Here is a 23,827-nt window from a genome sequence, read left to right as displayed (position 1 = left end):
TGCTGAGTGTGGGCGGCTGTACTTGGTTGTGCTGAGTGGGTGCGGCTGTGCTTGACTGTGCTGAGTGCGGGCGGCTGTGCGCGGCTGTGCTGAGTGTGGTTGGCTGTGCTTTGCTGTGCTGAGTGCGGGTGGCTGTGCGTGGCTGTGCTGAGGACGGGCGGCTGTGAGTGACTATGCTAAGTGCGGGCGGCTGTGCGTGGCTGTGGTGAGTGCGGGCGGCTGTGCATTGCTGTGCTGAGTGCGGGTGGCTGTGCGTGGCTGTGCTGAGGGCGGTCTGCTGTGCGTGGCTGTACTGAGTGCGGGCGGCTGTGCGTGGCTATTCTGAGTGCGGGTGGCTGTGCGCGGCTGTGCTGAGTGTGGGAGGCTGTGCGTGGCTGTGCTGAGTGCGGGCGGCTGTGCGTGGCTGTGCTGAGTGCGGGCGGCTGTGCATGGCTGTGCTGAGCATCGGCGGCTGTGCATGGCTGTGCTGAGTCCCGGCGGCTGTGCTGAGTGCGGGCGGCTGTGCGTGGCTGTGCTGGGTGCGGGCGGCTGTGCTGGGTGCGGGAGGCTGTGCGTGGTTGTGCTGAGTGCGGTCGGCTGTGCATGGCTGTGCTGCGTACGGACGGCTGTTCGTGGTGGCGCTGAGTGTAGGCGCTGTGCGTGGCTGTGCTGAGTGCGGGCGGCTGTGCTGAGTGCGGGCGGCTGTGCGTGGCTGTGCTGGGTGCGGGCGGCTGTGCTGGGTGCGGGAGGCTGTGCGTGGTTGTGCTGAGTGCGGGCGGCTGAGCGTGGCTGTGCTGAGTGCGGGTGGCTGTGCTTGGCTGTGCTGAGTGCGGGCGGCTGTGCACGGCTGTGCTGAGTGTGGGAGGCTGTGCGTGGCTGTGCTGAGTGCGGGCGGCTGTGCGTGGCTGTGCTGAGTGCGGGCGGCTGTGCGTGGGTGTGCTGAGCGTCGGCGGCTGTACGTGGCTGTGCTGAGTGCCGGCGGCTGTGCGTGGCTGTGCTTAATGCGGGCAGCTGTTCGTGGCTGTGCTAAGTGCCGGCGGCTGTGCGTGGCTGTGGTGAGTGCGGGCGGCTGTGCATTGCTGTGCTGAGTGCGGGCAGCTGTGCGTGGCTGTGCTGGGTGCGGGAGGCTGTGCGTGGTTGTGCTGAGTGCGGGCGGCTGAGCGTGGCTGTGCTGAGTGCGGGTGGCTGTGCGTGGCTGTGCTGAGGGTGGGCGGCTGTGAGCGACTGTGCTGAGTGCAGGCGGCTGTGCTGAGGGCGGGCGGGTGTGCGTGGCTGTGCTAAGTGCAGGCGGCTGTGCGTGGCTGGGCTGAGTGCGGGCGGTGGTGCTCAGCTGTGCTGAGTGCGGGCGGCTGTGCGCGGCTGTGCTGAGTGCGGGCGGCTGTGCGTGGCTGTGCTGAGTGCGGGCGGCTGTGCTGAGTGCGGGCGGCTGTGAGTGACTATGCTGAGTGTGGGTGGCTGTGCGTGGCTGTGCTGAGTGTGGTTGGCTGTGCTTTGCTGTGCTGAGTGCGGGTGGCTGTGCGTGGCTGTGCTGAGGACGGGTGGCTGTGAGTGACTATGCTAAGTGCGGGTGGCTGTGCGTGGCTGTGGTGAGTGCGGGCGGCTGTGCATTGCTGTGCTGAGTGCGGGTGGCTATGCGTGGCTGTGCTGAGGGCGGGCTGCTGTGCGTGGCTGTACTGAGTGCGGGCGGCTGTGCGTGGCTATTCTGAGTGCGGGTGGCTGTGCGCGGCTGTGCTGAGTGTGGGAGGCTGTGCGTGGCTGTGCTGAGTGCGGGCGGCTGTGCGTGGCTGTGCTGAGTGCGGGCGGCTGTGCATGGCTGTGCTGAGCATCGGCGGCTGTGCATGGTTGTGCTGAGTGCCGGCGGCTGTGCGTGGCTGTGGTGAGTGCGGGCGGCTGTGCATTGCTGTGCTGAGTGCGGGCGGCTGTGCGTGGCTGTGTTGGGTGCGGGAGGCTGTGCGTGGTTGTGCTGAGTGCGGGCGGCTGAGCGGGGCTGTGCTGAGTGCGGGCGGCTGTGCGTGGCTGTGCTGAGTGCGGGCGGTGGTGCGCAGCTGTGCTGAGTGCGGGCAGCTGTGCGTGGCTGTGCTGAGTGTGGGAGGCTGTGCGTGGCTGTGCTGAGTGCGGGCGGCTGTGCGTGGCTGTGCTGAGTGCGGGCGGCTGTGCGTGGCTATTCTGAGTGCGGGTGGCTGTGCGCGGCTGTGCTGAGTGCGGGCGGCTGTGCGTGGCTGTGCTGAGTGCGGGCGGCTGTGCGTGGGTGTGCTGAGCGTCGGCGGCTGTACGTGGCTTTGCTGAGTGCCGGCGGCTGTGCGTGGCTGTGCTTAATGCGGGCAGCTGTTCGTGGCTGTGCTAAGTGCCGGCGGCTGTGCGTGGCTGTGGTGAGTGCGGGCGGCTGTGCATTGCTGTGCTGAGTGCGGGCAGCTGTGCGTGGCTGTGCTGGGTGCGGGAGGCTGTGCGTGGTTGTGCTGAGTGCGGGTGGCTGTGCGTGGCTGTGCTGAGGGTGGGCGGCTGTGAGCGACTGTGCTGAGTGCAGGCGGCTGTGCTGAGGGCGGGCGGGTGTGCGTGGCTGTGCTGAGTGCAGGCGGCTGTGCGTGGCTGGGCTGAGTGCGGGCGGTGGTGCTCAGCTGTGCTGAGTGCGGGCGGCTGTGCGCGGCTGTGCTGAGTGCGGGCGGCTGTGCGTGGCTGTGCTGAGTGCGGGCGGCTGTGCTGAGTGCGGGCGGCTGTGAGTGACTATGCTGAGTGTGGGTGGCTGTGCGTGGCTGTGCTGAGTGTGGTTGGCTGTGCTTTGCTGTGCTGAGTGTGGGTGGCTGTGCGTGGCTGTGCTGAGGACGGGCGGCTGTGAGTGACTATGCTAAGTGCGGGCGGCTGTGCGTGGCTGTGGTGAGTGCGGGCGGCTGTGCATTGCTGTGCTGAGTGCGGGTGGCTATGCGTGGCTGTGCTGAGGGCGGGCTGCTGTGCGTGGCTGTACTGAGTGCGGGCGGCTGTGCGTGGCTATTCTGAGTGCGGGTGGCTGTGCGCGGCTGTGCTGAGTGTGGGAGGCTGTGCGTGGCTGTGCTGAGTGCGGGCGGCTGTGCGTGGCTGTGCTGAGTGCGGGCGGCTGTGCATGGCTGTGCTGAGCGTCGGCGGCTGTGCATGGTTGTGCTGAGTGCCGGCGGCTGTGCGTGGCTGTGGTGAGTGCGGGCGGCTGTGCATTGCTGTGCTGAGTGCGGGCGGCTGTGCGTGGCTGTGTTGGGTGCGGGAGGCTGTGCGTGGTTGTGCTGAGTGCGGGCGGCTGAGCGGGGCTGTGCTGAGTGCGGGCGGCTGTGCGTGGCTGTGCTGAGTGCGGGCGGTGGTGCGCAGCTGTGCTGAGTGCGGGCAGCTGTGCGTGGCTGTGCTGAGTGTGGGAGGCTGTGCGTGGCTGTGCTGAGTGCGGGCGGCTGTGCGTGGCTGTGCTGAGTGCGGGCGGCTGTGCGTGGCTGTGCTGAGCGTCGGCGGCTGTGCGTGGCTGTGCTGAGCGCCGGCGGCTGTGCGTGGCTGTGCTTATGGCGGGCAGCTGTTCGTGGCTGTGCTAAGTGCAGGCGGCTGTGCGTTGCTGTGGTGAGTGCGGGCGGCTGTGCATTGCTGTGCTGAGTGCGGGAGGCTGTGCGTGGTTGTGCTGAGTGCGGTCGGCTGAGCGTGGCTGTGCTGAGTGCGGGTGGCTGTGCGTGGCTGTGCTGAGGGTGGGCGGCTGTGAGCGACTGTGCTGAGGGTGGGCTGCTGTGCGTGGCTGTGCTGAGTGCGGGCGGCTGTGCGTGGCTGTGCTGAGCGTCGGCGGCTGTGCGTGGCTGTGCTTAATGCGGGCAGCTGTTCGTGGCTGTGCTAAGTGCAGGCGGCTGTGCGTTGCTGTGGTGAGTGCGGGCGGCTGTGCGTGGCTGTGCTGGGTGCGGGAGGCTGTGCGTGGTTGTGCTGAGTGCGGGCGGGTGAGCGTGGCTGTGCTGAGTGCGGGTGGCTGTGCGTGGCTGTGCTGAGGGTAGGCGGCTGTGAGCGACTGTGCTGAGGGTGGGCGGCTGTGAGCGACTGTGCTGAGTGCAGGCGGCTGTGCGTGGCTGTGGTGAGTGCGGGCGGCTGTGCATTGATGTGCTGAGTGCGGGTGGCTGTGCGTGGCTGTGCTGAGTGCGGGCAGCTGTGCGTGGCTGTGCTGAGTGTGGGAGGCTGTGCGTGGCTGTGCTGAGTGCGGGCGGCTGTGCGTGGCTGTGCTGAGTGCGGGCGGCTGTGCGTGGCTATTCTGAGTGCGGGTGGCTGTGCGCGGCTGTGCTGAGTGCGGGCGGCTGTGCATGGCTGTGCTGAGCGTCGGCGGCTGTGCGTGGCTGTGCTGAGTGCGGGCGGCTGTGCATGGCTGTGCTGAGCGTCGGCGGCTGTTCGTGGCTGTGCTGAGTGCCGGCGGCTGTGCGTGGCTGTGGTGAGTGCGGGCGGCTGTGCATTGTTGTGCTGAGTGCGGGCGGCTGTGCGTGGCTGTGCTGGGTGCGGGAGGCTGTGCGTGGTTGTGCTGAGTGCGGGCGGCTGAGCGTGGCTGTGCTGAGTGCGGGCGGCTGTGCGTGGCTGTGCTGAGTGCGGGCGGTGGTGCGCAGCTGTGCTGAGTGCGGGCAGCTGTGCGCGGCTGTGCTGAGTGTGGGAGGCTGTGCGTGGCTGTGCTGAGTGCGGGCGGCTGTGCTTGGCTGTGCTGAGTGCGGGCAGCTGTGCATGGCTGTGCTGAGCGTCGGCGGCTGTGCGTGGCTGTGCTGAGCGCCGGCGGCTGTGCGAGGCTGTGCTTAATGCGGGCAGCTGTTCGTGGCTGTGCTAAGTGCCGGCGGCTGTGCATTGCTGTGGTGAGTGCGGGCGGCTGTGCATTGCTGTGCTGAGTGCGGGCGGCTGTGCGTGGCTGTGCTGGGTGCGGGAGGCTGTGCGTGGTTGTGCTGAGTGTGGGAGGCTGTGCGTGGCTGTGCTGAGTGCGGGCGGCTGTGCGTGGCTGTGCTGAGTGCCGGCGGCTGTGCGTGGCTGTGGTGAGTGCAGGCGGCTGTGCATTGCTGTGCTGAGTGCGGGCGGCTGTGCGTGGCTGTGTTGGGTGAGGGAGGCTGTGCGTGGTTGTGCTGAGTGCGGGCGGCTGAGCGTGGCTGTGCTGAGTGCGGGTGGCTGTGCGTGGCTGTGCTGAGGGTGGGCAGCTGTGAGCGACTGTGCTGAGGGTGGGCGGCTGTGAGCGACTGTGCTGAGTGCAGGCGGCTGTGCGTGGCTGTGGTGAGTGCGGGCGGCTGTGCATTGCTGTGCTGAGTGCGGGTGGCTGTGCGTGGCTGTGCTGAGGGCCGGCTGCTGTGCGTGGCTGTACTGAGTGTGGGCGGCTGTGCGTGGCTGGGCTGAGTGCGGGCCGTGGTGCGCAGCTGTGCTGAGTGCGGGCGGCTGTGCGTGGCTGTGCTGAGTGTGGGTGGCTGTGCTTTGCTGTGCTGAATGCGGGTGGCTGTGCGTGGCTGTGCTGAGGACGGGCGGCTGTGAGTGACTATGCTAAGTGCGGGCGGCTGTGCGTGGCTGTGGTGAGTGCGGGCGGCTGTGCATTGCTGTGCTGAGTGCGGGTGGCTGTGCGTGGCTGTGCTGAGGGCGGGCTGCTGTGCGTGGCTGTACTGAGTGCGGGCGGCTGTGCGTGGCTATGCTGAGTGCGGGTGGCTGTGCGCGGCTGTGCTGAGTGTGGGAGGCTGTGCGTGGCTGTGCTGAGTGCGGGCGGCTGTGCGTGGCTGTGCTGAGTGCGGGCGGCTGTGCATGGCTGTGCTGAGCGTCGGCGGCTGTGCGTGGCTGTGCTGAGTGCCGGTGGCTGTGCGTGGCTGTGGTGAGTGCGGGCGGCTGTGCATTGCTGTGCTGAGTGCGGGCGGCTGTGCGTGGCTGTGTTGGGTGCGGGAGGCTGTGCGTGGTTGTGCTGAGTGCGGGCGGCTGAGCGTTGCTGTGCTGAGTGCGGGCGGCTGTGCGTGGCTGTGCTGAGTGCGGGCAGCTGTGCTCACTGCGGGCGGCTGTGTGTGGCTTTGCTGAGTGTGGGAGGCTGTGCGTGGCTGTGCTTAATGCGGGCAGCTGTTCGTGGCTGTGCTAAGTGCCGGCGGCTGTGCATTGCTGTGGTGAGTGCGGGCGGCTGTGCATTGCTGTGCTGAGTGCGGGCGGCTGTGCGTGGCTGTGCTGGGTGCGGGAGGCTGTGCGTGGTAGTGCTGAGTGTGGGAGGCTGTGCGTGGCTGTGCTGAGTGCGGGCGGCTGTGCGTGGCTGTGCTGAGTGCCGGCGGCTGTGCGTGGCTGTGGTGAGTGCGGGCGGCTGTGCATTGCTGTGCTGAGTGCGGGCGGCTGTGCGTGGCTGTGTTGGGTGCGGGTGGCTGTGCGTGGCTGTGCTGAGGGCCGGCTGCTGTGCGTGGCTGTACTGAGTGTGGGCGGCTGTACGTGGCTGGGCTGAGTGTGGGCCGTGGTGCGCAGCTGTGCTGAGTGCGGGCGGCTGTGCGTGGCTGTGCTGAGTGTGGGTGGCTGTGCTTTGCTGTGCTGAATGCGGGTGGCTGTGCGTGGCTGTGCTGAGGACGGGTGGCTGTGAGTGACTATGCTAAGTGCGGGCGGCTGTGCGTGGCTGTGGTGAGTGCGGGCGGCTGTGCATTGCTGTGCTGAGTTTGGGTGGCTGTGCGTGGCTGTGCTGAGGGCGGGCTGCTGTGCGTGGCTGTACTGAGTGCGGGCGGCTGTGCGTGGCTATGCTGAGTGCGGGTGGCTGTGCGCGGCTGTGCTGAGTGTGGGAGGCTGTGCGTGGCTGTGCTGAGTGCGGGCGGCTGTGCGTGGCTGTGCTGAGTGCGGGCGGCTGTGCATGGCTGTGCTGAGCGTCGGCGGCTGTGCGTGGCTGTGCTGAGTGCCGGCGGCTGTGCGTGGCTGTGGTGAGTGCGGGCGGCTGTGCATTGCTGTGCTGAGCGTCGGCGGCTGTGCGTGGCTGTGCTGAGCGCCGGCGGCTGTGCGTGGCTGTGCTTAATGCGGGCAGCTGTTCGTGGCTGTGCTAAGTGCAGGCGGCTGTGCGTTGCTGTGGTGAGTGCGGGCGGCGGTGCGCGGCTGTGCTGAGTGCGGGCAGCTGTGCTCACTGCGGGCGGCTGTGTGTGGCTGTGCTGAGTGTGGGAGGCTGTGCGTGGCTGTGCTGAGTGCGGGCGGCTGTGCTTGGCTGTGCTGAGTGCGGGCGGCGGTGCGCAGCTGTGCTGAGTGCTGGCGGCGGTGCGCGGCTGTGCTGAGTGCGGGCGGCTGTACGTGGCTGTGCTGAGTGCGGGCGGCTGTGCACGGCTGTGCTGCGTACGGACAGCTGTGCATGGCGGCGCTGAGTGCGGGCGCTGTGCGTGGCTGTGCTGAGTGCGGACAGCTGTGCTGAGTGCGGGCGGCTGTGCGTGGCTGTGCTGAGTGCGGGCGGCTGTGCTTGGCTGTGCTGAGTGCGGGCGGCTGTGCTTGGCTGTGCTGAGTGCGGGCGGCATTGCGCAGCTGTGCTGAGTGCTGGCGGCGGTGCGCGGCTGTGCTGAGTGCGGGCGGCTGTGCGCGGCTGTGCGCGGCTGTGCTGAGTGCGGGCGGCTGTGCGCGGCTGTGCTGAGTGCGGGCGGCGGTACGCGGCTGTGCTGAGTGCGGGCAGCTGTGCACGGCTGTCCTGCGTACGGACGGCTGTGCGTGGCTGTGCTGAGTGTGGGCGGCTGTACTTGGTTGTGCTGAGTGGGTGCGGCTGTGCTTGACTGTGCTGAGTGCGGGCGGCTGTGCGCGGCTGTGCTGAGTGCGGGCGGCTGTACGTGGCTGTGCTGAGTGCGGTCGGCTGTGCATGGCTGTGCTGCGTACGGACGGCTGTTCATGGTGGCGCTGAGTGTAGGCGCTGTGCGTGGCTGTGCTGAGTGCGGGCGGCTGTGCGTGGCTGTGCTGAGTGCGGGTGGCTGTGCTTGGCTGTGCTGAGTGCGGGCGGCTGTGCACGGCTGTGCTGAGTGTGGGAGGCTGTGCGTGGCTGTGCTGAGTGCGGGCGGCTGTGCGTGGCTGTGCTGAGTGCGGGCGGCTGTGCGTGGGTGTGCTGAGCGTCGGCGGCTGTACGTGGCTGTGCTGAGTGCCGGCGGCTGTGCGTGGCTGTGCTTAATGCGGGCAGCTGTTCGTGGCTGTGCTAAGTGCCGGCGGCTGTGCGTGGCTGTGGTGAGTGCGGGCGGCTGTGCATTGCTGTGCTGAGTGCGGGCAGCTGTGCATGGCTGTGCTGGGTGCGGGAGGCTGTGCGTGGTTGTGCTGAGTGCGGGCGGCTGAGCGTGGCTGTGCTGAGTGCGGGTGGCTGTGCGTGGCTGTGCTGAGGGTGGGCGGCTGTGAGCGACTGTGCTGAGTGCAGGCGGCTGTGCTGAGGGCGGGCGGGTGTGCGTGGCTGTGCTGAGTGCAGGTGGCTGTGGGTGGCTGTGCTGAGTGCAGGCGGCTGTGCGTGGCTGGGCTGAGTGCGGGCGGTGGTGCTCAGCTGTGCTGAGTGCGGGCGGCTGTGCGCGGCTGTGCTGAGTGCGGGCGGCTGTGCGTGGCTGTGCTGAGTGCGGGCGGCTGTGCTGAGTGCGGGCGGCTGTGAGTGACTATGCTGAGTGTGGGTGGCTGTGCGTGGCTGTGCTGAGTGTGGTTGGCTGTGCTTTGCTGTGCTGAGTGCGGGTGGCTGTGCGTGGCTGTGCTGAGGACGGGCGGCTGTGAGTGACTATGCTAAGTGCGGGCAGCTGTGCGTGGCTGTGGTGAGTGCGGGCAGCTGTGCATTGCTGTGCTGAGTGCGGGTGGCTGTGCGTGGCTGTGCTGAGGGCGGGCTGCTGTGCGTGGCTGTACTGAGTGCGGGCGGCTGTGCGTGGCTATTCTGAGTGCGGGTGGCTGTGCGCGGCTGTGCTGAGTGTGGGAGGCTGTGCGTGGCTGTGCTGAGTGCGGGCGGCTGTGCGTGGCTGTGCTGAGTGCGGGCGGCTGTGCATGGCTGTGCTGAGCATCGGCGGCTGTGCATGGCTGTGCTGAGTGCCGGCGGCTGTGCTGAGTGCGGGCGGCTGTGCGTGGCTGTGCTGGGTGCGGGCGGCTGTGCTGGGTGCGGGAGGCTGTGCGTGGTTGTGCTGAGTGCGGTCGGCTGTGCATGGCTGTGCTGCGTACGGACGGCTGTTCGTGGTGGCGCTGAGTGTAGGCGCTGTGCGTGGCTGTGCTGAGTGCGGGCGGCAGTGCTGAGTGCGGGCGGCTGTGCGTGGCTGTGCTGGGTGCGGGCGGCTGTGCTGGGTGCGGGAGGCTGTGCGTGGTTGTGCTGAGTGCGGGCGGCTGAGCGTGGCTGTGCTGAGTGCGGGTGGCTGTGCTTGGCTGTGCTGAGTGCGGGCGGCTGTGCACGGCTGTGCTGAGTGTGGGAGGCTGTGCGTGGCTGTGCTGAGTGCGGGCGGCTGTGCGTGGCTGTGCTGAGTGCGGGCGGCTGTGCGTGGGTGTGCTGAGCGTCGGCGGCTGTACGTGGCTGTGCTGAGTGCCGGCGGCTGTGCGTGGCTGTGCTTAATGCGGGCAGCTGTTCGTGGCTGTGCTAAGTGCCGGCGGCTGTGCGTGGCTGTGGTGAGTGCGGGCGGCTGTGCATTGCTGTGCTGAGTGCGGGCAGCTGTGCGTGGCTGTGCTGGGTGCGGGAGGCTGTGCGTGGTTGTGCTGAGTGCGGGCGGCTGAGCGTGGCTGTGCTGAGTGCGGGTGGCTGTGCGTGGCTGTGCTGAGGGTGGGCGGCTGTGAGCGACTGTGCTGAGTGCAGGCGGCTGTGCTGAGGGCGGGCGGGTGTGCGTGGCTGTGCTGAGTGCAGGTGGCTGTGCGTGGCTGTGCTGAGTGCAGGCGGCTGTGCGTGGCTGGGCTGAGTGCGGGCGGTGGTGCTCAGCTGTGCTGAGTGCGGGCGGCTGTGCGCGGCTGTGCTGAGTGCGGGCGGCTGTGCGTGGCTGTGCTGAGTGCGGGCGGCTGTGCTGAGTGCGGGCGGCTGTGAGTGACTATGCTGAGTGTGGGTGGCTGTGCGTGGCTGTGCTGAGTGTGGTTGGCTGTGCTTTGCTGTGCTGAGTGCGGGTGGCTGTGCGTGGCTGTGCTGAGGACGGGCGGCTGTGAGTGACTATGCTAAGTGCGGGCGGCTGTGCGTGGCTGTGGTGAGTGCGGGCGGCTGTGCATTGCTGTGCTGAGTGCGGGTGGCTGTGCGTGGCTGTGCTGAGGGCGGGCTGCTGTGCGTGGCTGTACTGAGTGCGGGCGGCTGTGCGTGGCTATTCTGAGTGCGGGTGGCTGTGCGCGGCTGTGCTGAGTGTGGGAGGCTGTGCGTGGCTGTGCTGAGTGCGGGCGGCTGTGCGTGGCTGTGCTGAGTGCGGGCGGCTGTGCATGGCTGTGCTGAGCGTCGGCGGCTGTGCATGGTTGTGCTGAGTGCCGGCGGCTGTGCGTGGCTGTGGTGAGTGCGGGCGGCTGTGCATTGCTGTGCTGAGTGCGGGCGGCTGTGCGTGGCTGTGTTGAGTGCGGGAGGCTGTGCGTGGTTGTGCTGAGTGCGGGCGGCTGAGCGGGGCTGTGCTGAGTGCGGGCGGCTGTGCGTGGCTGTGCTGAGTGCGGGCGGTGGTGCGCAGCTGTGCTGAGTGCGGGCAGCTGTGCGTGGCTGTGCTGAGTGTGGGAGGCTGTGCGTGGCTGTGCTGAGTGCGGGCGGCTGTGCGTGGCTGTGCTGAGTGCGGGCGGCTGTGCGTGGCTGTGCTGAGCGTCGGCGGCTGTGCTTGGCTGTGCTGAGCGCCGGCGGCTGTGCGTGGCTGTGCTTATGGCGGGCAGCTGTTCTTGGCTGTGCTAAGTGCAGGCGGCTGTGCGTTGCTGTGGTGAGTGCGGGCGGCTGTGCATTGCTGTGCTGAGTGCGGGAGGCTGTGCGTGGTTGTGCTGAGTGCGGGCGGCTGAGCGTGGCTGTGCTGAGTGCGGGTGGCTGTGCGTGGCTGTGCTGAGGGTGGGCGGCTGTGAGCGACTGTGCTGAGGGTGGGCGGCTGTGCGTGGCTGTGCTGAGTGCGGGCGGCTGTGCGTGGCTGTGCTGGGTGCGGGAGGCTGTGCGTGGTTGTGCTGAGTGCGGGCGGGTGAGCGTGGCTGTGCTGAGTGCGGGTGGCTGTGCGTGGCTGTGCTGAGGGTGGGCGGCTGTGAGCGACTGTGCTGAGGGTGGGCGGCTGTGAGCGACTGTGCTGAGGGTGGGCGGCTGTGCGTGGCTGTGCTGAGTGCGGGCGGCTGTGCGTGGCTGTGCTGGGTGCGGGCGGCTGTGCGTGGCTGTGCTGAGTGCGGGCGGCTGTGCATGGCTGTGCTGAGCGTCGGCGGCTGTGCATGGTTGTGCTGAGTGCCGGCGGCTGTGCGTGGCTGTGCTGCGTACGGACGGCTGTTCATGGTGGCGCTGAGTGTAGGCGCTGTGCGTGGCTGTGCTGAGTGCGGGCGGCTGTGCGTGGCTGTGCTGAATGCGGGTGGCTGTGCTTGGCTGTGCTGAGTGCGGGCGGCTGTGCACGGCTGTGCTGAGTGTGGGAGGCTGTGCGTGGCTGTGCTGAGTGCGGGCGGCTGTGCGTGGCTGTGCTGAGTGCGGGCGGCTGTGCGTGGGTGTGCTGAGCGTCGGCGGCTGTACGTGGCTGTGCTGAGTGCCGGCGGCTGTGCGTGGCTGTGCTTAATGCGGGCAGCTGTTCGTGGCTGTGCTAAGTGCCGGCGGCTGTGCGTGGCTGTGGTGAGTGCGGGCGGCTGTGCATTGCTGTGCTGAGTGCGGGCAGCTGTGCGTGGCTGTGCTGGGTGCGGGAGGCTGTGCGTGGTTGTGCTGAGTGCGGGCGGCTGAGCGTGGCTGTGCTGAGTGCGGGTGGCTGTGCGTGGCTGTGCTGAGGGTGGGCGGCTGTGAGCGACTGTGCTGAGTGCAGGCGGCTGTGCTGAGGGCGGGCAGGTGTGCGTGGCTGTGCTGAGTGCAGGTGGCTGTGGGTGGCTGTGCTGAGTGCAGGCGGCTGTGCGTGGCTGGGCTGAGTGCGGGCGGTGGTGCTCAGCTGTGCTGAGTGCGGGCGGCTGTGCGCGGCTGTGCTGAGTGCGGGCGGCTGTGCGTGGCTGTGCTGAGTGCGGGCGGCTGTGCTGAGTGCGGGCGGCTGTGAGTGACTATGCTGAGTGTGGGTGGCTGTGCGTGGCTGTGCTGAGTGTGGTTGGCTGTGCTTTGCTGTGCTGAGTGCGGGTGGCTGTGCGTGGCTGTGCTGAGGACGGGCGGCTGTGAGTGACTATGCTAAGTGCGGGCAGCTGTGCGTGGCTGTGGTGAGTGCGGGCGGCTGTGCATTGCTGTGCTGAGTGCGGGTGGCTGTGCGTGGCTGTGCTGAGGGCGGGCTGCTGTGCGTGGCTGTACTGAGTGCGGGCGGCTGTGCGTGGCTATTCTGAGTGCGGGTGGCTGTGCGCGGCTGTGCTGAGTGTGGGAGGCTGTGCGTGGCTGTGCTGAGTGCGGGCGGCTGTGCGTGGCTGTGCTGAGTGCGGGCAGCTGTGCATGGCTGTGCTGAGCATCGGCGGCTGTGCATGGCTGTGCTGAGTGCCGGCGGCTGTGCTGAGGGCGGGCGGCTGTGCGTGGCTGTGCTGGGTGCGGGCGGCTGTGCTGGGTGCGGGAGGCTGTGCGTGGTTGTGCTGAGTGCGGTCGGCTGTGCATGGCTGTGCTGCGTACGGACGGCTGTTCGTGGTGGCGCTGAGTGTAGGCGCTGTGCGTGGCTGTGCTGAGTGCGGGCGGCTGTGCTGAGTGCGGGCGGCTGTGCGTGGCTGTGCTGGGTGCGGGCGGCTGTGCTGGGTGCGGGAGGCTGTGCGTGGTTGTGCTGAGTGCGGGCGGCTGAGCGTGGCTGTGCTGAGTGCGGGTGGCTGTGCTTGGCTGTGCTGAGTGCGGGCGGCTGTGCACGGCTGTGCTGAGTGTGGGAGGCTGTGCGTGGCTGTGCTGAGTGCGGGCGGCTGTGCGTGGCTGTGCTGAGTGCGGGCGGCTGTGCGTGGGTGTGCTGAGCGTCGGCGGCTGTACGTGGCTGTGCTGAGTGCCGGCGGCTGTGCGTGGCTGTGCTTAATGCGGGCAGCTGTTCGTGGCTGTGCTAAGTGCCGGCGGCTGTGCGTGGCTGTGGTGAGTGCGGGCGGCTGTGCATTGCTGTGCTGAGTGCGGGCAGCTGTGCGTGGCTGTGCTGGGTGCGGGAGGCTGTGCGTGGTTGTGCTGAGTGCGGGCGGCTGAGCGTGGCTGTGCTGAGTGCGGGTGGCTGTGCGTGGCTGTGCTGAGGGTGGGCGGCTGTGAGCGACTGTGCTGAGTGCAGGCGGCTGTGCTGAGGGCGGGCGGGTGTGCGTGGCTGTGCTGAGTGCAGGTGGCTGTGCGTGGCTGTGCTGAGTGCAGGCGGCTGTGCGTGGCTGGGCTGAGTGCGGGCGGTGGTGCTCAGCTGTGCTGAGTGCGGGCGGCTGTGCGCGGCTGTGCTGAGTGCGGGCGGCTGTGCGTGGCTGTGCTGAGTGCGGGCGGCTGTGCTGAGTGCGGGCGGCTGTGAGTGACTATGCTGAGTGTGGGTGGCTGTGCGTGGCTGTGCTGAGTGTGGTTGGCTGTGCTTTGCTGTGCTGAGTGCGGGTGGCTGTGCGTGGCTGTGCTGAGGACGGGCGGCTGTGAGTGACTATGCTAAGTGCGGGCGGCTGTGCGTGGCTGTGGTGAGTGCGGGCGGCTGTGCATTGCTGTGCTGAGTGCGGGTGGCTGTGCGTGGCTGTGCTGAGGGCGGGCTGCTGTGCGTGGCTGTACTGAGTGCGGGCGGCTGTGCGTGGCTATTCTGAGTGCGGGTGGCTGTGCGCGGCTGTGCTGAGTGTGGGAGGCTGTGCGTGGCTGTGCTGAGTGCGGGCGGCTGTGCGTGGCTGTGCTGAGTGCGGGCGGCTGTGCATGGCTGTGCTGAGCGTCGGCGGCTGTGCATGGTTGTGCTGAGTGCCGGCGGCTGTGCGTGGCTGTGGTGAGTGCGGGCGGCTGTGCATTGCTGTGCTGAGTGCGGGCGGCTGTACGTGGCTGTGTTGAGTGCGGGAGGCTGTGCGTGGTTGTGCTGAGTGCGGGCGGCTGAGCGGGGCTGTGCTGAGTGCGGGCGGCTGTGCATGGCTGTGCTGAGTGCGGGCGGTGGTGCGCAGCTGTGCTGAGTGCGGGCAGCTGTGCGTGGCTGTGCTGAGTGTGGGAGGCTGTGCGTGGCTGTGCTGAGTGCGGGCGGCTGTGCGTGGCTGTGCTGAGTGCGGGCGGCTGTGCGTGGCTGTGCTGAGCGTCGGCGGCTGTGCGTGGCTGTGCTGAGCGCCGGCGGCTGTGCGTGGCTGTGCTTATGGCGGGCAGCTGTTCGTGGCTGTGCTAAGTGCAGGCGGCTGTGCGTTGCTGTGGTGAGTGCGGGCGGCTGTGCATTGCTGTGCTGAGTGCGGGAGGCTGTGCGTGGTTGTGCTGAGTGCGGGCGGCTGAGCGTGGCTGTGCTGAGTGCGGGTGGCTGTGCGTGGCTGTGCTGAGGGTGGGCGGCTGTGAGCGACTGTGCTGAGGGTGGGCGGCTGTGCATGGCTGTGCTGAGTGCGGGCGGCTGTGCGTGGCTGTGCTGAGCGCCGGCGGCTGTGCGTGGCTGTGCTTATGGCGGGCAGCTGTTCGTGGCTGTGCTAAGTGCAGGCGGCTGTGCGTTGCTGTGGTGAGTGCGGGCGGCTGTGCGTGGCTGTGCTGGGTGCGGGAGGCTGTGCGTGGTTGTGCTGAGTGCGGGCGGGTGAGCGTGGCTGTGCTGAGTGCGGGTGGCTGTGCGTGGCTGTGCTGAGGGTGGGCGGCTGTGAGCGACTGTGCTGAGGGTGGGCGGCTGTGAGCGACTGTGCTGAGTGCAGGCGGCTGTGCGTGGCTGTGGTGAGTGCGGGCGGCTGTGCATTGATGTGCTGAGTGCGGGTGGCTGTGCGTGGCTGTGCTGAGGGCCGGCTGCTGTGCGTGGCTGTGCTGAGTGCGGGCGGCTGTGCGTGGCTGTGCTGAGTGCGGGCGGCTGTGCATGGCTGTGCTGAGCGTCGGCGGCTGTGAGTGGCTGTGCTGAGTGCGGGCGGCTGTGCATGGCTGTGCTGAGCGTCGGCGGCTGTTCGTGGCTGTGCTGAGTGCCGGCGGCTGTGCGTGGCTGTGGTGAGTGCGGGCGGCTGTGCATTGTTGTGCTGAGTGCGGGCGGCTGTGCGTGGCTGTGCTGGGTGCGGGAGGCTGTGCGTGGTTGTGCTGAGTGCGGGCGGCTGAGCGTGGCTGTGCTGAGTGCGGGCGGCTGTGCGTGGCTGTGCTGAGTGCGGGCGGTGGTGCGCAGCTGTGCTGAGTGCGGGCAGCTGTGCGCGGCTGTGCTGAGTGTGGGAGGCTGTGCGTGGCTGTGCTGAGTGCGGGCAGCTGTGCATGGCTGTGCTGAGCGTCGGCGGCTGTGCGTGGCTGTGCTGAGTGCGGGCGGTGGTGCGCAGCTGTGCTGAGTGCGGGCAGCTGTGCGCGGCTGTGCTGAGTGTGGGAGGCTGTGCGTGGCTGTGCTGAGTGCGGGCAGCTGTGCATGGCTGTGCTGAGCGTCGGCGGCTGTGCGTGGCTGTGCTGAGCGCCGGCGGCTGTGCGTGGCTGTGCTTAATGCGGGCAGCTGTTCGTGGCTGTGCTAAGTGCCGGCGGCTGTGCATTGCTGTGGTGAGTGCGGGCGGCTGTGCATTGCTGTGCTGAGTGCGGGCGGCTGTGCGTGGCTGTGCTGGGTGCGGGAGGCTGTGCGTGGTTGTGCTGAGTGTGGGAGGCTGTGCGTGGCTGTGCTGAGTGCGGGCGGCTGTGCGTGGCTGTGCTGAGTGCCGGCGGCTGTGCGTGGCTGTGGTGAGTGCGGGCGGCTGTGCATTGCTGTGCTGAGTGCGGGCGGCTGTGCGTGGCTGTGTTGGGTGCGGGAGGCTGTGCGTGGTTGTGCTGAGTGCGGGCGGCTGAGCGTGGCTGTGCTGAGTGCGGGTGGCTGTGCGTGGCTGTGCTGAGGGTGGGCGGCTGTGAGCGACTGTGCTGAGGGTGGGCGGCTGTGAGCGACTGTGCTGAGTGCAGGCGGCTGTGCGTGGCTGTGGTGAGTGCGGGCGGCTGTGCATTGCTGTGCTGAGTGCGGGTGGCTGTGCGTGGCTGTGCTGAGGGCCGGCTGCTGTGCGTGGCTGTACTGAGTGTGGGCGGCTGTGCGTGGCTGGGCTGAGTGCGGGCCGTGGTGCGCAGCTGTGCTGAGTGCGGGCGGCTGTGCGTGGCTGTGCTGAGTGTGGGTGGCTGTGCTTTGCTGTGCTGAATGCGGGTGGCTGTGCGTGGCTGTGCTGAGGACAGGCGGCTGTGAGTGACTATGCTAAGTGCGGGCGGCTGTGCGTGGCTGTGGTGAGTGCGGGCGGCTGTGCATTGCTGTGCTGAGTGCGGGTGGCTGTGCGTGGCTGTGCTGAGGGCGGGCTGCTGTGCGTGGCTGTACTGAGTGCGGGCGGCTGTGCGTGGCTATGCTGAGTGCGGGTGGCTGTGCGCGGCTGTGCTGAGTGTGGGAGGCTGTGCGTGGCTGTGCTGAGTGCGGGCGGCTGTGCGTGGCTGTGCTGAGTGCGGGCGGCTGTGCATGGCTGTGCTGAGCGTCGGCGGCTGTGCGTGGCTGTGCTGAGTGCCGGCGGCTGTGCGTGGCTGTGCTGAGTGCGGGCGGCTGTGCGTGGCTGTGTTGGGTGCGGGAGGCTGTGCGTGGTTGTGCTGAGTGCGGGCGGCTGAGCGTTGCTGTGCTGAGTGCGGGCGGCTGTGCGTGGCTGTGCTGAGTGCGGGCAGCTGTGCTCACTGCGGGCGGCTGTGTGTGGCTGTGCTGAGTGTGGGAGGCTGTGCGTGGCTGTGCTGAGTGCGGGCGGCTGTGCTTGGCTGTGCTGAGTGCGGGCGGCGGTGCGCAGCTGTGCTGAGTGCTGGCGGCGGTGCGCGGCTGTGCTGAGTGCGGGCGGCTGTACGCGGCTGTGCTGAGTGCGGGCGGCTGTGCACGGCTGTGCTGCGTACGGACAGCTGTGCATGGCGGCGCTGAGTGCGGGCGCTGTGCGTGGCTGTGCTGAGTGCGGACAGCTGTGCTGAGTGCGGGCGGCTGTGCGTGGCTGTGCTGAGTGCGGGCGGCTGTGCTTGGCTGTGCTGAGTGCGGGCGGCTGTGCTTGGCTGTGCTGAGTGCGGGCGGCATTGCGCAGCTGTGCTGAGTGCTGGCGGCTGTGCGCGGCTGTGCTGAGTGCGGGCGGCTGTGCGCGGCTGTGCTGAGTGCGGGCGGCGGTACGCGGCTGTGCTGAGTGCAGGCGGCTGTGTACGGCTGTGCTGCGTACGGACGGCTGTGCGTGGCTGTGCTGAGTGTGGGCGGCTGTACTTGGTTGTGCTGAGTGGGTGCGGCTGTGCTTGACTGTGCTGAGTGCGGGCGGCTGTGCGCGGCTGTGCTGAGTGCGGGCGGCTGTACGTGGCTGTGCTGAGTGCGGTCGGCTGTGCATGGCTGTGCTGCGTACGGACGGCTGTTCGTGGTGGCGCTGAGTGCAGGCGCTGTGCGTGGCTGTGCTGAGTGCGGGCTGCTGTGCTGCGTGCGGGCGGCTGTGCGTGGCTGTGCTGGGTGCGGGCGGCTGTGCTGGGTGCGGGAGGCTGTGCGTGGTTGTGCTGAGTGCCGGCGGCTGAGCGTGGCTGTGCTGAGTGCGGGTGGCTGTGCTTGGCTGTGCTGAGTGCGGGCGGCTGTGCACGGCTGTGCTGAGTGTGGGAGGCTGTGCGTGGCTGTGCTGAGTGCGGGCGGCTGTGCGTGGCTGTGCTGAGTGCGGGTGGCTGTGCGTGGGTGTGCTGAGCGTCGGCGGCTGTACGTGGCTGTGCTGAGTGCCGGCGGCTGTGCGTGGCTGTGCTTAATGCGGGCAGCTGTTCGTGGCTGTGCTAAGTGCCGGCGGCTGTGCGTGGCTGTGGTGAGTGCGGGCGGCTGTGCATTGCTGTGCTGAGTGCGGGCAGCTGTGCGTGGCTGTGCTGGGTGCGGGAGGCTGTGCGTGGTTGTGCTGAGTGCGGGCGGCTGAGCGTGGCTGTGCTGAGTGCGGGTGGCTGTGCGTGGCTGTGCTGAGGGTGGGCGGCTGTGAGCGACTGTGCTGAGTGCAGGCGGCTGTGCTGAGGGCGGGCGGGTGTGCGTGGTTGTGCTGAGTGCAGGTGGCTGTGCGTGGCTGTGCTGAGTGCAGGCGGCTGTGCGTGGCTGGGCTGAGTGCGGGCGGTGGTGCTCAGCTGTGCTGAGTGCGGGCGGCTGTGCGCGGCTGTGCTGAGTGCGGGTGGCTGTGCGTGGCTGTGCTGAGTGCGGGCGGCTGTGCGTGGCTATGCTGAGTGCGGGTGGCTGTGCGCGGCTGTGCTGAGTGTGGGAGGCTGTGCGTGGCTGTGCTGAGTGCGGGCGGCTGTGCGTGGCTGTGCTGAGTGCGGGCGGCTGTGCATGGCTGTGCTGAGCGTCGGCGGCTGTGCGTGGCTGTGCTGAGTGCCGGCGGCTGTGCGTGGCTGTGGTGAGTGCGGGCGGCTGTGCGTGGCTATGCTGAGTGCGGGTGGCTGTGCGCGGCTGTGCTGAGTGCGGGTGGCTGTGCGCGGCTGTGCTGAGTGTGGGAGGCTGTGCGTGGCTGTGCTGAGTGCGGGCGGCTGTGCGTGGCTGTGCTGAGTGCGGGCGGCTGTGCATGGCTGTGCTGAGCGTCGGCGGCTGTGCGTGGCTGTGCTGAGTGCCGGCGGCTGTGCTTGGCTGTGCTGAGTGCGGGCGGCATTGCGCAGCTGTGCTGAGTGCTGGCGGCGGTGCGCGGCTGTGCTGAGTGCGGGCGGCTGTGCGCGGCTGTGCTGAGTGCGGGCGGCTGTGCATGGCTGTGCTGAGCGTCGGCGGCTGTGCGTGGCTGTGCTGAGTGCCGGCGGCTGTGCTTGGCTGTGCTGAGTGCGGGCGGCATTGCGCAGCTGTGCTGAGTGCTGGCGGCGGTGCGTGGCTGTGCTGAGTGCGGGCGGCTGTGCGCGGCTGTGCTGAGTGCGGGCGGCTGTGCGCGGCTGTGCTGAGTGCGGGCGGCGGTACGCGGCTGTGCTGAGTGCTGGCGGCGGTGCGCGGCTGTGCTGAGTGCGGGCGGCTGTGCGCGGCTGTGCTGAGTGCGGGCGGCTGTGCGCGGCTGTGCTGAGTGCGGGCGGCGGTACGCGGCTGTGCTGAGTGCAGGCGGCTGTGTACGGCTGTGCTGCGTACGGACGGCTGTGCGTGGCTGTGCTGAGTGTGGGCGGCTGTACTTGGTTGTGCTGAGTGGGTGCGGCTGTGCTTGACTGTGCTGAGTGCGGGCGGCTGTGCGCGGCTGTGCTGAGTGCGGGCGGCTGTACGTGGCTGTGCTGAGTGCGGTCGGCTGTGCATGGCTGTGCTGCGTACGGACGGCTGTTCGTGGTGGCGCTGAGTGCAGGCGCTGTGCGTGGCTGTGCTGAGTGCGGGCTGCTGTGCTGCGTGCGGGCGGCTGTGCGTGGCTGTGCTGGGTGCGGGCGGCTGTGCTGGGTGCGGGAGGCTGTGCGTGGTTGTGCTGAGTGCCGGCGGCTGAGCGTGGCTGTGCTGAGTGCGGGTGGCTGTGCTTGGCTGTGCTGAGTGCGGGCGGCTGTGCACGGCTGTGCTGAGTGTGGGAGGCTGTGCGTGGCTGTGCTGAGTGCGGGCGGCTGTGCGTGGCTGTGCTGAGTGCGGGTGGCTGTGCGTGGGTGTGCTGAGCGTCGGCGGCTGTACGTGGCTGTGCTGAGTGCCGGCGGCTGTGCGTGGCTGTGCTTAATGTGGGCAGCTGTTCGTGGCTGTGCTAAGTGCCGGCGGCTGTGCGTGGCTGTGGTGAGTGCGGGCGGCTGTGCATTGCTGTGCTGAGTGCGGGCAGCTGTGCGTGGCTGTGCTGGGTGCGGGAGGCTGTGCGTGGTTGTGCTGAGTGCGGGCGGCTGAGCGTGGCTGTGCTGAGTGCGGGTGGCTGTGCGTGGCTGTGCTGAGGGTGGGCGGCTGTGAGCGACTGTGCTGAGTGCAGGCGGCTGTGCTGAGGGCGGGCGGGTGTGCGTGGTTGTGCTGAGTGCAGGTGGCTGTGCGTGGCTGTGCTGAGTGCAGGCGGCTGTGCGTGGCTGGGCTGAGTGCGGGCGGTGGTGCTCAGCTGTGCTGAGTGCGGGCGGCTGTGCGCGGCTGTGCTGAGTGCGGGCGGCTGTGCGTGGCTGTGCTGAGTGCGGGCGGCTGTGCGTGGCTATGCTGAGTGCGGGTGGCTGTGCGCGGCTGTGCTGAGTGTGGGAGGCTGTGCGTGGCTGTGCTGAGTGCGGGCGGCTGTGCGTGGCTGTGCTGAGTGCGGGCGGCTGTGCATGGCTGTGCTGAGCGTCGGCGGCTGTGCGTGGCTGTGCTGAGTGCCGGCGGCTGTGCGTGGCTGTGGTGAGTGCGGGCGGCTGTGCATTGCTGTGCTGAGTGCGGGCGGCTGTGCGTGGCTGTGTTGGGTGCGGGAGGCTGTGCGTGGTTGTGCTGAGTGCGGGCGGCTGAGCGTTGCTTTGCTGAGTGCGGGCGGCTGTGCGTGGCTGTGCTGAGTGCGGGCAGCTGTGCTCACTGCGGGCGGCTGTGTGTGGCTGTGCTGAGTGTGGGAGGCTGTGCGTGGCTGTGCTGAGTGCGGGCGGCTGTGCTTGGCTGTGCTGAGTGCGGGCGGCGGTGCGCAGCTGTGCTGAGTGCTGGCGGCGGTGCGCAGCTGTGCTGAGTGCGGGCGGCTGTACGCGGCTGTGCTGAGTGCGGGTGGCTGTGCACGGCTGTGCTGCGTACGGACAGCTGTGCATGGCGGCGCTGAGTGCGGGCGCTGTGCGTGGCTGTGCTGAGTGCGGACAGCTGTGCTGAGTGCGGGCGGCTGTGCGTGGCTGTGCTGAGTGCGGGCGGCTGTGCTTGGCTGTGCTGAGTGCGGGCGGCTGTGCTTGGCTGTGCTGAGTGCGGGCGGCATTGCGCAGCTGTGCTGAGTGCTGGCGGCGGTGCGCGGCTGTGCTGAGTGCGGGCGGCTGTGCGCGGCTGTGCTGAGTGCGGGCGGCTGTGCGCGGCTGTGCTGAGTGCGGGCGGCGGTACGCGGCTGTGCTGAGTGCGGGCGGCTGTGCACGGCTGTGCTGCGTACGGACGGCTGTGCGTGGCTGTGCTGAGTGTGGGCGGCTGTACTTGGTTGTGCTGAGTGGGTGCGGCTGTGCTTGACTGTGCTGAGTGCGGGCGGCTGTGCGCGGCTGTGCTGAGTGCGGGCGGCTGTACGTGGCTGTGCTGAGTGCGGTCGGCTGTGCATGGCTGTGCTGCGTACGGACGGCTGTTCGTGGTGGCGCTGAGTGCAGGCGCTGTGCGTGGCTGTGCTGAGTGCGGGCGGCTGTGCTGCGTGCGGGCGGCTGTGCGTGGCTGTGCTGGGTGCGGGCGGCTGTGCTGGGTGCGGGAGGCTGTGCGTGGTTGTGCTGAGTGCCGGCGGCTGAGCGTGGCTGTGCTGAGTGCGGGTGGCTGTGCTTGGCTGTGCTGAGTGCGGGCGGCTGTGCACGGCTGTGCTGAGTGTGGGAGGCTGTGCGTGGCTGTGCTGAGTGCGGGCGGCTGTGCGTGGCTGTCACGATATGGTATGAAATATCATAAGTTAGTTTTCTTGCTAGCATGCGGGGGCTAAACCCCCCCCCCCTCTCTCTGGTTCTCTTTCCTTCCCTGTGTTTCTATCTGTCTGTGTAGAAGAGCTTGCCTTGTGGGGGAGTTTTATTGACGAAAGGTATTTACGACTAGCATAGCTGCAAGAGAAATTTGTGTTAGCAGGAACTGTTAGAGAAACTTCTAGAATCGTGAAAATCCTTTGTTCTGTTTTTGAAAGATATTATGCAAACCGTTTAAGTTACGAACACCAAAATATATCGTCATAATCACACTCGGAGGATCTACGCATCACTATAATCACAGGCATGTAGCTCCATCTGGTGAAGAAGTAGGGATTTCTCAGTCAGTGTGCGTGACAAATAGGACTCGTTTGGTCTCGTCGGAGTGCCCACGGTACTGCGAGATGAGTGATGGGTATGGTGCGATTATTTTATGTTCTGTGGCGAAGTTACGGGCATCAGATATATTTAATGCCCAGTGAGTGATACTGAAGAGGTAGGAGGGGTTGGAAGAGCCAGCCCTTTCTGTGAGGTCACAGCCTGCAGGTTTTAAGTTGCTGGGAGACTTTCAGGAGGCAGATTTGGAGTTTTTCCTGGACAGACCTGAGCACGCCTAATGAGCTGGGACGTGTGGTTGCCTGCAATGCAATGATCTGAGAACATGTGAGTTATCTTTTTCTTCCTTTAATCCTTTTATTTTCATAATTACCTTGTACATATTTGCAATTGTCTCATTTGTAACATCTTTGTAAAATATTTTTATAAACACTGCCTAAAAATCATTTATGGGGTATATTATTTAATACTAGTTCGTTCTTCCTGCCCTAAACCGTACCCTGTCTCTGAAGGGAATTACGCTACTGTTTTTGGGGGTTTGCTCCAGACCCCTTCAATTGGAGCTGGTGGCAGCGACCGTGTGCCGGCTTTTGGGGGTCCCTGTAGCGACTGCGGCTTGATAATTATTGTTCCTGCCTGAGTGGGAGTAGTTATCGCATCGCTGCAGTGTTCCCAATAGCCAGTACATAGCAGGCAGCGTTTCTGGCGACTAATTACCCCAGGTGCAGTACCTAATCTGACCTGAGAGTAAGGGGGGCGCCAGAGAGCTGCAAGTGTTAAGTGGAACTGTAAGCGGGATAGACACAAATCCCTGCAGTTCATGGTATATTGAAGAGCAGTGGGATACCTAGAATAAGCCCCTGCTGTAAACTAAGAGGTCAATAGCCTCGTGTGTGTTTTTTCATCACATTGTGGCAGTGGAGGGATACCTGGGATAAGCCCCCTGCACATGTGATAGCCGTCTGTTGGTTTAAAGTCACCCCAATCCGTGACATATTGTGGGCAGCGGCTGAGGGATCTTGACAGTCACGGTGTGAATCGTGAGTGACATATTGGTGGCAAGGCGGTGGGATATTAGAGCATTAGTGATTTGGTTTGAGCAATCATTCCTCTCACTAAAAACTTGCAGAAACTTCTTGCGAGAACTCTGCGCAAATAAGTTTGGAGAACGAACTCAGTGTTTATTAGTTGTGAGACAATTGTGTACTGGTAATTATCCCCTCCCTTTTTCTTCGTTTTTCTATCCTATCTTTTATTTGGCAACCATGGTTGTGCTGGGAGAAACCTTTTATAAGAAGCAGTCCAAGGACACTCTTATGGCGTTGTGCATGTCACAGCAGATTGACTGTACAAACAAAACCAAGGCTCAAATGGTCGCTGAACTGGTGCAATGTGAAGCAGACCAAGCCAGGCCACAGAGCCCAGAGGCCGCAGAAGCCGGCACAAGCGAACATGGTGCTGCAGCAGAGGTCCAACCACTGAATACGGGCCCTACTGGCAACCAGGGGGGTGCAGACCTCCTCCTGCAGCTGGCTCTGCAACAATGCCCCGCAGATGACCTGGACCGACGTCTGCAGCTGATCCAGCAATACCAAGAGAGAGCCGAGCGAGAGGCCCAGGCCCAGCGAGCCGAGCGAGAGGCCCAAGCGCAGCGGGAGCACCAGCTGCAGATGGCCCAACTGCAAATGCAGGGGTCGTCCCAGAGCCGTGAATCCAGCAGCGCTCAGACACCAAAGCCCCGGCCCGACCACTTTCCTGTTATGGAAAAGGATGGGGACTTGGACACGTTTCTGCGGGCCTTTGAGAAGGCCTGCAGACAGTACCAGCTGCCTACACAAGAATGGGCACGGTACCTGACACCAGGGCTGAGAGGAAAAGCTCTGGAGGCGTTTGCTGTCCTCCCTCAAGAACAAGATGGTGACTATGAGGCCATCAAGCAGGCTCTGATAGCCAAGTACCAGCTTACACCCGAGGTGTACCGTAAAAAGTTTCGGACCCTCCTACGTGGCCCACACGACAGTTACAGTGATGTGGTGCATA

This window comes from Ranitomeya variabilis, chromosome 4 (genome assembly GCF_051348905.1).
Source record: "Ranitomeya variabilis isolate aRanVar5 chromosome 4, aRanVar5.hap1, whole genome shotgun sequence".
NCBI classification, from domain to species: domain Eukaryota; kingdom Metazoa; phylum Chordata; class Amphibia; order Anura; family Dendrobatidae; genus Ranitomeya; species Ranitomeya variabilis.
Note: the sequence above shows the minus strand (reverse complement) of the source record.